General features: G+C 43.7%; 1 pseudogene; it reads right to left on the reverse strand.

Moving 5' to 3' along the window:
* Positions 1-2,575: 2,575 nt before the first annotated feature.
* LOC102891247 lies at positions 2,576-3,000 on the reverse strand (annotated as a pseudogene).
* Between the last annotated feature and the right edge of the window lie 10,715 nt (positions 3,001-13,715).

The following is a 13,715-nucleotide window of genomic DNA, read 5'->3' on the forward strand; positions in this document are numbered from 1 at the left end:
AGAAATTATCGCCTGCTCTCAGTTGAAGAGAGAGCAAGTCTGGGGTTTTTTTTTAGTGTTAACCTCTACTGAAATGTGCTGTTGTCAAATCAAAAAGGGGACAGATCTGGAATTTCACAACTCTGATGAAAGTAAAATAAAAGGAAATCTGTATCATCTTAATCAAAGCATGTGCCACCTGAGTCGGCTTTCTGTCTCATCCCTTGGCCTTGGTGACTCTCATGCGCTAGAGGTTAAGGGTTTGTTAAAGAAGATGGGTTTTGATTAAGTGTCACATTTAGTGTGATGTGACATGCTCTTTATCATTGCGAGGGAAAGTTGGGGGCTGGGGGAGTCTTTATAGTTAGTTCCCAATATAAATTAGGAGTCTTGGGGAATGGGTGCTTTGCAGTTGGCCCTGATCTTTCCAGGACCCAATGAATGTGTGTATGTGAGAGTGTGCGCATGTGTACGTGTGTGTGTGTGCGCGTGTGTACGTGTGTGTGTGTGTGTGTGTGTGTTTGGAGAGATGCCAGAAAAGTCAGTTTCCAGGTGCCTGCGCTAATGGGCTGGTTACCCCTCTTGGAGTTTGACTAGCAATTGTAACACAAGGCTCCGGTTCTAAATTCGTCCATGTTCTTGATGTACTAGGCAAAGGTCTTTGCGCCTTTTACTCCTTTGGAATTTCAGTATTGCTTAGGAAAATTTTAAAACATCTGTTCATCCCACTTGGGGACCATGATACAAATTTGAAGATAGAGAAGCAGGAGGAAGTATTTGCAGTGCTGCAAGCCATTTGTAACCACGGTGTAATGCCTCTCCTGACTTCACCTAGAGAAAGGAGAGTAGGCAGAGCCAAAGCCACCTCCTTCCAAATCTACGATGTGCAACATACCTTCAGATTCTGATTCTGGCTTAGCTTGCCAGTGAGAGCACAGAGAAGATGGGGGCACAGGAAAGCCCCAGACTGATCGGGAGTGCTCAGAAGGGAACATTCCCACCCAAAAGGCACCTCATCTTCAGATTAATCTTTCTAAAATGTCACTGGCATCAAGAGTATCTTCCTTGCTCAGAACCCTTCCATAGCCCTTCTCTTCCCTCCCATCGTCTACGGAAGAAAATCCACACCCTTCATCTTGGCACTCGATGCCACACATCCTGGGCACCCCCAGATCAGTCTGCTTACTGCCTCCCAAGTGATTCACTCGCTCCTGTCTTCCACGTTTGCTCGTGTCACTCTCCTACCGGGTTACCTTCCCTGTTTTTCTCTTTCCCATCTCCTAAGATGAGAAAGGCTACCCATCTTCCAAGGTTGGCTACGGCTCTTTCTGTTTCATGAAGGAGTCGCAGCCCTCTGGGATAACTCCTTTTTTTTTTTTAATCCAAAAATATAAATGGAGAGCCTACTACGTGCCCAGAATTGCTCTAGACACCTGGAATAAGTCAGAGAACAAAACAGATAAAGATGCCTGCCTTCAAGGAACTTGTGGTGTAGTATTTGGTACTATAAACACTAAAAATAAGGCATAAGTAGTACCATGTACCTAGTCGCTCACCATTGCTATGGAAAAAAGAAAAAGAGAGTAGGGAAAAGGCGATGAAGTGCTCTGGCAATTTGGCGGCAGGGGCCAGCGGCAGCATTATGTGAAGGATGGTCGGGACAGGCCTCCTTGAGATGGTCAAAGACTGGAGGAAGGCAGGGAATTTAGCCAGGCAGACACCAAGGGAAGAGCCTTTTAGGCAAAGGGACTATCTAGGGCAAAGGCCCCCAGGCAGAGCTGCCCAGGTCCAGGAGGGATACAGCGCCCCTCCTTCCTCCTCAGCTTTCCAGGTGGCTCTGCACATGGTATAGCTCTGGAAGAAGGTCTGTGGACAAAGAAAATACAAGACAATCCATAACATTGAATACCAAACAGAAATGCCTGCAATGTTTTTTACGACCAGTTCTGAATTAAAGAAGAAGTTAGACAAATAATGAAGCAGTGCTTAGGTTTCCATTGCTATGTTCAAAGGTAAATTTTTTAATTAGAAAAAAATACTTATTTCTGCTCCTTTCATATGTCCTATTGTTCAGAAAACAATCTTATATACGCACATGAAGCAATGTACTATTACACACTCTGTCTAAAAGCAAGGTATCATAGGTAAAGCTGAGCAGCCAGCCACTCAGAGTTCTCGGCCTATGGGATCTTGCTTCCTGATTTTACATTAATTTCTGAAAATCAGAAATGTCATCTTCAAAAGCTGTTAAGGGGCTGTAAAAAATATTCACTTTCTTCAATATTACAGTTGTAGAAATGGAGTAAATTTTCTTTATGAAATCAAAAGCAAAGAAGAAAATGGCACTTTACATCTTTGGTACATTAGTATAGGTCAGAAGGACAAAATACTGTGATAAGCTTTCTCTTCAATACCGAGAAGATATTCTAGTCCAAGTTTTAATATGCTTCCTATCTTTTCACAGGTGCTTTTTACTTTTTTATTTTTTTGCTGCTTTTTATCTTTCTCCACTTTTCATATTAGAGTACTGGTATAGCCTTTAAAACTTCGTTAACAGGAGCAGATCTGTTATCCACTGATTTCTTCTCAAAAAACACTAACCATTCAGATAGCCCAGCAGTTTCATTCTTATGAATGCTCTAGCCATGAAAAAACTCAATAGGACACAAATCCAAGGAATAAAAGAAATCCATCGTGTTTTGGACTGTTTGTTGCAGGATTATAAAACCTAAACTTCCCAGTGGAAACAGGAAGCTGGATGTGAGCCCTTCCACAGTACAGTGTCCATTCACTCTGTAGGCCATGAAGGCTACCGGCCTCTGACATCACGTTCATCTGTCATAGGGCCAACACTTGGAGTTTTGACAATAACATAAAGTATACCTCCTGTGATAAGTAAGACACCACCACTAGAGTGTCACCAGAGCGTATACTGTCATGGTCGTGACCCAAGGACAACTTCTTCAGCTTCAGGTGGGGACACTCGAGCACTAAGAATGGGACTTGGTACAAAGTCTTCATGTTGGCGGCTGCAAGGGCAGCTCTCGACTTCAAGCCCCATATGCTACCCAGAAACAGCTTAATGTAATTTTTTAAAAGACATTAAATAAAAGTATGAACTGGCAAGTGCTTCTCATTACAGGGAAAATAACAAATGTACTTGTGAAATCGCAAACCCTCCTTTGCTTCATAAAACAGTCCCTGCCTGTCTCCCTTCTTCGCCGCTCGCTGACTTACCACCTCCCCTGCAGTTCGACTTAAGCCTCATCACTGACACATCGCTGAGGTTCCTAGAACCATCTGCTAGGGATGCTCTTCCAGCCTCATTCAAACTTCTAAGTAATCCAGTGTGGTGATGGAGCCTGGAGTGTAATCCCTGCACCTTTACTTCCGTCCCGTGGGTCCTTGGGTGAATCACTCAGCCAATCCGTACCTCGATTCACTCATCTGTAGAATGGGGTTTCTCTTCATGTTATTCTGAAGGTGGAGATTTAAATTGTTGTCGATGTTTTGCTATTATAATTTTTTGTTGTTATGAATGTTATTGCAATGTATATGTGCACATAAACCTCTTTTGACATTTAGGAGTATTTCTTAAGATAGAATCTCAGAAGTTGAATTATTGAGTTAACAAATATGAACATTTTTTAAGAGTTTTAAATTCATATTGCCACATTCCTCCCCCAAAAAGGGCTGTATTAATGTACTACAACCAGCAACATGCAAAAATTCCAGCTTCATGATGGCTTCAACTGTTCTATTATTACACAAAAGAATTTTTTTTGTTGACTTAATAGGTAGCAGGTGAGTTTGCTTTTTTATGTAAACTTCATAGGGAGGTTTATCATACATTCAGAGACGTACACAAATTATTAGTGAATTTTCACGAAGTAAGTAATCAGCATCCAGATCAAGAATCTGAACATTATCAGGACCCCAGAAGCCCCTGTCATGCCTCCTTTCACCCTCCTCCGCTCCATCCAGGGTAATCACTGTCCTGACTTTTTACACCATATATTAGTTTGGGCAAGTGACATTCTTCATTTTCATTTCCTTGATTACTAGAGGAGCTAACCATAGTTCCATGTATTAGTCAATGAATTGTAGTTCTTTTGTAAATTGTTTTTCCAAGTTCTTTGTCCAAGAAATGGTTGATTATTAAGCAATCTCTGAATGCTGAGTTTGGCTAAAGTTCAACTATCGTCATCACATTATTGTTCAGAAATGGAGAAGTGTGTTTGTGTCTGTGTGTGTTTATGCTCTCCTGACCTCCCTCTGACGATACTCCTTCTACTTAGGCTTCTTTACTTCAAAGTAAGAACGACACCTGGCAGGGGGAACTTTTTGGTGACAAAACTGAGCCTAAATAGACTGCTGTTCTTTCGGTGTCTTTAAGAATTACGGAAATAGGTCACTGAACCTTTTTAAAAATAGAACTGACACATTTGGAGAACACATTTTTTTCTGCTGAGATAGTACTCAGTATAAGATGAAAAGATCTCTAGAGGGCAGATGAATTTAGACATTTGGTATCAAAAATAAATATTCTTAATTGTAATAACTCATGGGGAATATAGTGTCTTTTATAAGAAAGATCTCTAAATATTGTTACCTAAACAGCCTACATAAAATTCTCCCACTTCAGTTCTAATGTGGGTTCTTCCAATGTACAAGTAGTAGCTTGCTAACTCCTGCCCAGCCACACCTGGCAACAGCTGTTGATGGAAAGAGAAGGGTCACATTATCGATTGTGGTCAGTATTTGTTCTCTCACCAAAGCCAAGGTCTCCTGTCTCACTACGTTTGCTTTCTCCTCTCCTAAGTTTTTACACAATTCACTCACTCATCCGTGGATTCATACTCACAGCTGCGTAACAGGCAGGGACAAGGTTATATTTCCTCCTGGGCACAGCTCCACCCCAGCCCTTCCAAACTTGACTGATTTGTGGCAGGCCAGCCACAGAATCTTTGCCCACGGGCTCCCATGAGCTGTCTAGGGGCCCTAGGTCTGCTGGGGGTGGCACTTTTCAGCCTATTCCTGAACCATCTTGAGAAAGCTCTCTCTGGCTGTCGCTCCAGCCCCTCCTCATACTCTTATCTGCCCTGCTACCTTCAGAAACCCCAGGCACCTCAGGGGTGGGCACTTATGTCGTTTTGAGGGATTCCCCAGGGCTGTCTACACTGCCATGCTTGGGCTCCACCAAGGAGAGAGGCAAGATTTGTTGGCTGAGAAAGCAGAGCCTGGAGTTACTGTAGAAAGACACTTCAGTTCAGCCCTAACAATAGCAAGAAGACACCTGAGGGGCTTGGCTGTCCCAGGAGTGTGTGTGTAGGGGGAGGGGGGCAGTGAATGGGAGGGAAGGAGGAGAATGCAGAGCTGGAGCAGGGACACCTGTGTTTTAGAAAAGTCTGGCTGGCAGCAGGGAGAGAAATACAGGGGTGATAGTGTCCTGGGAACCCGGTGGTGGCTTCATGGGGCTGGGGAGCAAAAGGGAACAGAGGGATAAGTGTGAGACATTTCTCAGAAGTAGAACACTGTGATGAAAAAGTGGTTCTGTAATAAAACTGACAAATCCAATGACAAAAGGAAACCTCACAGGGTGATCTGATCATAAATTCCTAACTGACAGGTCAGGGTAGGTAGTCACGCCCCAGGCCTGTAACTTCTTTAGCAAAAGGTTTATCTTTGCCTTAAGCAAACCCTGTCTATTGTTTCCGTGCATCTAGGTTAACACACCTTTTAAACAAGCCATAACCACCCTCAAGAGAGCACAGAATCTTACTAACTGTCCTGTAATCCAATCCTTGCCTTGCTTTCTCTCACCTTCATGTAACCTTCCTTAGACCACTCCTTAGTTTCAAATGCATTAAAAAAAAAAAACAAAAAAAAAAAACTGCAAAATTGTCATTCTCTTGCTTCCAGGCAAGTGTCCTCAGTTTTGGCCCAAAAAATTCTTGTGAAAATTCTCTACAGATTGAACGTTTGTTTCTTGCATCAACAATACACAGGTGGCACCTGATCACTTTGACATGGCACTGAGAGATAAAGAAGTGTCAAGGATGCTGACGCAGCACTCTCGAACCAGAACACAGCTCCTTTTGCACACATGCATCCATTCAGTGACTCTGTGTTTCATGTCCACCTTGTGTTAGACCCTGTCGTAGGGTCTGGGAATAATGCAGAGCTACTGCCCAAGGGCAGTTTTCATTTGGCTGGGGAGGGGGCAGTGCAGACAACAAACTAGGAAGCAAATAAAAAAGATGATTAACCATGGCGCTAAATGCTCTGAGAAGATAATTTGGGCTGAGGGGATCATGTGATGGGGGAGGACTTTCTGAAGAAGTGACGTTCAAACTGAGACTTGAATGATAAGAAGGAGCCAGTCGGGGAAGAGCCAGGGCAAGAATATTCTAGATAATCCAAAGCACCTCTTGCAAGAGACTCCAAAGTAGGAACCACCCTGGCACATTGAGGAACAGAAAGAAGACCACTGCAGCGTGAAAAAGAATTTTGCAAGATGAAATTGTTTTTTGACCTATTTGCTGAGCCGCCGCTGGAGCTATACTGCCTTAGAGTTCCCTTTGGTTTCCAGACACTACAGACGCCTTCTGGGCCCTAACTGGACCTCTTGTCTCTTTCTGTCCAGACCAGCTACATTAAAAAGTGAGACTGGTAACCATAAGACCCCATCTGGGACTTGGGGAGGGACTAGAACCAGTTTAATCCTTCCCCAGTCTGGCTTCTTTTTTAGGGCTGCTATTGTTAACCACTTTTGAACTGTGAACCTTTTTAGCAGTCTGTGATGAGCGGTGGAAAATACACACATATGTAATTCTGCACACAATTTCAGAGAGTGTGGTGACCCTTGGGAATGCTCATCATCAACCCCTTCTAGGGTCTCTTGTTAGGCAGTCCTTTTTAAGATAGTCTATTTTCTCATAAAGGTGGTATCACTTCCACAAGATAGAGGATACATGGAAAAATCACCTTATAAATAAGCCTCTAAGTACAAGTTCTTATGATTACCATATCTTCTGGAGAAGCATATCTATATATGACAAAATGTAACCATAATGATAGTAAAAACACATTTTTACACTGCTTTTTACTTTTAGGCACACATTTCCACTTATATTATCCCTTTGTACGGATGAGGACACTGAGGAATACTAGGCTAAGCGGCACGCTTGCAATAACACGGCCATTTGGCAGCAGCTTTGGGACAGGCACCGTCTTGTCACACCCAGGCCCAGCTCCTCAAGAAGCACTAGTCAGGGCAGTGGCCATCTCCACTTCTCTTTGACTTCTCTCCCCGTTGCCTTACCCAGGGCTTGGAGACACTGCAAAGGCCACCTTTGTGTACACCCTCTCAGCTCACGTCACCCTCCTAGAGGAAAACGGAGACGTGGGGAAGTGATATTTTCTAACATGGGGACAGAAGCACGGCTGTGTGGATGGAGGGGAACTTCCCACGAGGGCTTCCTCTTGGCCAATTAAATCTAATAAGTCATTTCCTTTGACTTCTGAACACTTACAGCGTTTCCTCCTCCAGTTCCCCAGAGATGACTCCGAAGACGCGCCACCTAGTGGCCCGGACCAGAAGGATTGCCACTTATTTCCTCACGTGCCACCCCACCCAAACTCCATGGGACCACCTTGCCTATCAGAAAATTGGACCCAAACCTCTTACCACTCACCAGGATAAACACCAAATGAATCAGAGCTCTAGGTGTAAAAAACTGAAAACCCACAAGTATTAAAAAACAATATAGGTGGATTTATTTATACCCTGACTATGAAAAAAGGCTTTCTATGACTCAAACCCCATGCAAACCCAGGGCGGCTCTGGTACCTGGTCTTGCTGGCCAGCTTTCTCTCCCATGTGGCACCCACACTCCCCAATGAGAGCTAAGTGACCGTCCCCAGCCAAGGTTCCTCGGATCAAGGGAAGGGATATGGAACTTCTGCGAGAGAAAGAGATTAAAAAGCAATCATACTGGCACAGCCCCCCTCCCCCCGTCACCTCCTCTGCAGAAGGGTAAAGTGATCTCACTACCGTGCCGCAGAAAAGGGAGACGCTTATGACACCAAGATGCATGGACGCCCAGTCCAGGCCCAGCCCAACTCCCACATAAACGCTCCCTGTGAAAAATAAAATATCCAGATGTAATAAAAGAAAATAGTATATTCGACATTAAAAAAAAAACCTTGCTGCATGGTAAAAGGCAAACCGAGAGAAAAATCTTTGCAACATTTATCACAGGTACAGGCTAATCTATAATATTAGTAATTTAAAGAACATTGAAATATTGAGGAAAAAAAGGCCAAAACTTGATAGAAATTTGGGCAAAAAGCAGACTGTTCACACACACATGCAAAATATGTAGATAGACCTTAAAAATAAGAAAAGATGTTCAGCTTCGTTCATGAGGCTATAGATACTTATTAGAACTACGTTGAGATACCAGTTTTTATTGCATTCTCATAATCCTTTGGTGAGAATGCAAAAATGGTAGAACCCCTATGGAAGGAAGTTAGAATATCGAGCAAGACTACATAAGCATTTATCTAAATTCCAGGAATTCACCCTAAAAGTACACTTCTACAAATACAGAACAATAAATTTATATGTTATTCACTGAGACATTACTTATAATAACAAACTATTAGAAACAACTTAAATGCTCATCATTAGGATACTATCTGAATAAACTATGATGAATTCATACAATGGAGTAATATGAAGCTGAAAAAGATTGAGGAATAGTTCTATGAATTAACATGTGGTGATTTCAAAGACATTTTAAGTGAAAAAATCAAGGTGCTAAAGAGTAGGTATAGAATGCCACTTATTGTATAAGAAAAGGAAACAGGAAGAATAAGCCAGAAACTAAGAAAAACAGTTGCCTATAGTGGATGAGTAGAAATGGAGTAGAAGGAATAGGATGGGAGTAAGAGTTTTGAGTATACTTTTTTTATATACAGTTTTGACTTTTGAACCACATAAAAGTTTTATATATTAAAAGCAATAATCAAATTTTAAAAGATTTGAAGAAAGTAAACCCTAAAACTAAATGAAAATAGAAACAAAGAAATCTAATTGCACATTGACAAAGAAATCTAACTGCGTATCGAATTGATAATAGAAACACACAGTTAATTTCAATAATTTGTGAATACTGTACTCTGACTGTATACCTTTAGAGGGATATATTCTAGAAACAAATAGATTCACAAAGAAATCTTGGATTTTTCTTCTAATGTTTTTTGTTGAAAATGGCATGGGAGTAGTAATTCTGAAAGGATTTTGAGTGAGTTGTAGGATAGAGCAAAAGATTAAATAGATTGATGTTGTTGGGACTCATAGTTCTCACTGTGGAGGAAGAGAGATACAAATATGGAATGGGAAGGAGAGGAAGAACTCTATGGCATTGAACTTGAACTGGAAGAAATTTCTTTAAAAATTTTTCTTAAAAAAAGAAAAAAGCATTTCCTAGCTCTGTCCACTGAAAGGGTCTATAAGCAGTGATATCCCAGTAGCAGAGAGCGAACCTAGTGGCCAGAGCTTGGTTTCTGAATGACATTCTCCTCTAAAAGAAACCTTGGAGAGACAGCCGATGCCAGGTCTGGGGCAGGAAAAATACAAAGTGAGCCAGAAAGAAAGAAAGTACTCAAAGACTGGTGGGGACATGTCAAAAGGATACAGACCTCAGCTTGAAGGAACTTCTACTAATCAAATGTGGGACGATCTGACTATCAGAAAGAAGTTGTTAGAGTCCATTATATCACTCAGGTGGCTGTTGGCAGGCCTCAGAGGATTTGCTTCCAAGACCACTCCTGTGGGCCTCTCCATACCATGGCCTCACAACTCGGCAGCTGGCTTCCCCCCAGGGCAAGTGATGCAAACAGAAAGAGGGGAAGAGAGCTCTCCAAACGAAAACCACAGTCTTTCCATTACCTAATTTCAGAAGTGGCATTCTATATCTTCTGTGATAGTGTCATCTTTTGAAGTAGGTCACCAAGTCCAGCCCTCACTCGAGGGGAGGGGAACACACATGGTGTGAGTACCAGGAGGTAAGGACCATTAAGGAGCTATCTTCGAAGCTGCCTTCCACGCCACGCAATCAAACATAATAACATCACCAGTAATGGGACAAACCGACATTATGTGTCTACTGATGTAATGCAGTGGGAAATACCCAATGTCGCCTACGCGATATTCTTGGTGGAGAAATGTGAGAAAACAAACGGAGAAATTCAGAATGTGGAACACTCAACAAGAAAACTAATCTGTACTCAAAAAATCAGTACCGTGAAAAAGAGAAAAACTGTTGGAGGTTACAGAAGACAAAAGAGAAAAGATAACAATGAAATTAGTGATTCTTAATTGGATCCTGGATTAGAAAACAATGCGAGCTTAAAAGGACCAGTAAGGAAATCAGAATACAGACTATATACTAACTAGTAAGTATATGTTAAATTTGTTGAGTGCGGTAATGCTATTGTGATTATGAAGGAGAATCTTTCTCCTTAACAGAGGCATGTTGAAATATTTAGAAGTCAAGTGTCATGATATCTGCAAGTTATTTCCAAATAGTTTAGCAAAACAAGTAAAAACAACAACTCAAACGACCTAAACCCCTAACATACATACATATATATGTGTACATATATGTTTGCAAGTATATATGTTTGCAAATATTAAGAGTAACTCTGAGTTCATTGTTCTACTCTTTCAACTTTTCTCTAGGTTTGCAGTTTTTCAAATAAAAAGTTATGGAGGTGGGAGCAAGGGAGGTGGTTATCAGGAACGCAGTGCAAATCTCCACAAGGAAGACCCTTGAGATTTGTTAGGCTGTCCGGAAGATTCAAGGAACACATAAGTATCATAAGGTCTCTTAGTGGTGACTAGTGTACGTGTTCGGGATGCTTTGAGTCAGTTTTGACTCCATTATGAAGGGTAAAAAGGTGATTGGGAATCAGGCCGACTTGGATTCTAATCCTTGCTCTACCCTTTCCCAGCTGTGTGACTTAGGGGACGTTACTAAACATCTCCTACCCTCGGTTTCCTCACATGTGAAAAGAGAAACCATGCCTACCTACCCTGCAGGGTTGTTGTAATGTGCTGAATAAATCATACTTCTTAGTTCCACTTCCCAAACTGCTAAATCATTCATTCATTCAATAACCATTTATTGTTATTTCCTGCTGTGCGCAGGGGATAGAGGTATGGATCCAGTTACTCCAGGGAACTCATGATTGGTGGAGGGCAGGAGGACTCACTGTGGTAAATGCCAAAAGATCAATGCTGGTGCTCTGGGAGCCCAGGTGTGGGGTGGGATGAGGGGATACCCCAGAAGACTCCACGTGTGCTGTGCGGTCTGGAATGGTGAGCTTGGTGGCCTGCATGGGTGATGACGAAGGAGAGCGATTTGCATTGGGGGACCTCAGGGACACACACGCAGAGAAGAGGGGAAGAGAGTTGGCAGAGTGGGCAGGGCCAGGTCAGGAAATAGAGGGGGCCGTGTGAGCAGCGTGGACCCCGGTCTAGGATGACAGGGTGCCTCTAAAGGATTCATTTCCACAGATCACTTACTGTCGGCCACGCCAGGCCTTGATGTTCGGTTCAGAAAACATTGACAGGGGAGCTTAGCTATATTCTACTGGTTTAAAAAACAGTTGACCTGACAAATAAATAGAAGGAAGTTATGGACCGTAACTTTTTCCTGTCACCCTTCTCTCATCCCTCTTCCCAGAAGAGGAGGAGACGTGGATGCGAGGACCGGTCTGGCAATAAGGCCTCCTTCTGAGAAGGCACGCAGTGGAGCTTGTCTGTCACCTGCGGCCACCATCTTCTTATCCAGTCTCTGTCCTCAAGCATCTAGGACTATTAGGTCCTTCCACCACCCCAGACTCCAGAGATTTCTCCTTTTTAAATCACACATTTCTATAATTAATTAATTTCCCCCTTGCTAAAGGAACATGGGGCCCCACCCGGGGCCAGTGCTCTTTCCCCCTCCCCGGGGGTTGTTGACTCAGGTTCCTTGTCCCACAGGTGCCTGGGGCCCTGTGCCTAGCCCCAGCGGGGTAGTGTGGGCCTGGAAGCGCTCAGCGCCCCCAAACCCTCCCGTCCCCGCTGGGTGCACACACGCAGAAGGAAGCTTCTTGCCTAATTCCGAATCATTTTTCTAAGAACAAAAACTATGTACAAATGAATATTTCCATCTTTATTTCAAATTCTAGGTTTCAACTGCAATATTAATGCTACTCCACAGTGTAATTTACTTGTAATAATATATCATTATTTCCATTTTACAGTTCTCTTCTTAAAGTAGTAAAGCAAATGTTTGAAACAGCACAAATCCGAAGCCCCACAATTCTCCATTCAGGCTCAGAATTTGTGCTCTCCTTTCAGAATTACACATAATTGAAAACAATAAAAACCCCCGATGTGTTAAATGCTCTAGTCATTAAAGCATTTTTTACTTTGGAATAAAAGACTGTTCTTGTGGTTGTGGTTATTATTTATTTATTTATTTATAGAAACCCAAACAAGCTGCTTCCTGTTCCCAGACTGACATCTGCTGGGGATGTCAGGCTGACCGATTTCCCAGGCAGGCCCACAGTCGGCTGCCACTCCTCCCACCCCAGGGGGCAAGGGATTGACTCTAGAGGGCCAAGGCCCTGTGGGAGGGCCAAGGCCATGGTGGCCTCTGCTCAGGGCTCCTCTCCCCTCAGCCGAGACCCAGGTTTGGTCACCAGCTCTGGGCTCCAGTTTCTCTCCTGCTTCCAGCAGCTGGCCTAAGTCCCAGAATGGCATAGGCTTGGCACAGGGTCCCTGGTATTGGTGGCTCAGGCAAGGGGCTAATGGCCAGGAGAGAGTTGGGGGGCAAAAACAGGCACGTGGGCAGGATGGTGTCCTCTGCGTGCACACAGTCTGCCTGCAGACTCTCAAGGGGCAAGCCCTGTTTCTTTGCCTTCACTAAAACTTCTCCATGTGCATCTTTCCTTGTTGTTGTATTGGTTCTTTTGCTTTTGGCAGACCAGCTCCCTGCTTAGGCAGCCTTGGGCTTGGAGTCCTCTAGAGCAAGAGTTCCCGACCCCCAGGCCATGGACTGGTACTGGTCCGTGGCCTGTTAGGAACCCGGCTGCACAGCGGGCGGTGAGTGTCTGGCAAGCAAGAGAAGCTTCATCTGTATTTGCAGCCGCTCCCCAGCCCTAGCATCACTATCTCAGCTCTACCGCAGGCAGAGCATCGGGCATTAGATTCTCCTAGGAGCACGTCCTTGATGCCTAAAGTTTGGGGGACCACTGCTCTAGGGGAGGATCTTCATCCTTGGCCAATTAGATCCCAATTCCACTGGCTTTGCAGTTAACAACCAGGAACCAAGCTTAGGAATGAGCGCCCCTCTGCCAATTTCCCAGTTTGTAGGAAGCTTGGGTCTCTTCTCCTTCCTCCTCAATTTAAACCAGAGCGGGGTGGAGGTAGAGGTAGGTAGAGTGCTGGGGAAGAGGAGTGTTCTTCTCTCTCTTTTGGAGATGTCCTCCTGCTCCAGGGCCTTAGTAAGATCTGCGAAAGGGAGCTGTTTAAACCTGTCTCTGGCTCTGAGCTCTGGCCTCCAGCCCCATGAGGAACATTTTCTATCAGGTGTCCTTGGCCCCCTCGAAGTCAGCTTCCTGCTCCAGCCAGCCCCCTAACACACTCTCCTACATACCCTGGCCCTCCCCCAGGACCT

This window comes from Pteropus alecto, unplaced genomic scaffold (genome assembly GCF_000325575.1).
Source record: "Pteropus alecto unplaced genomic scaffold, ASM32557v1 scaffold3, whole genome shotgun sequence".
Classification (NCBI taxonomy): domain Eukaryota; kingdom Metazoa; phylum Chordata; class Mammalia; order Chiroptera; family Pteropodidae; genus Pteropus; species Pteropus alecto.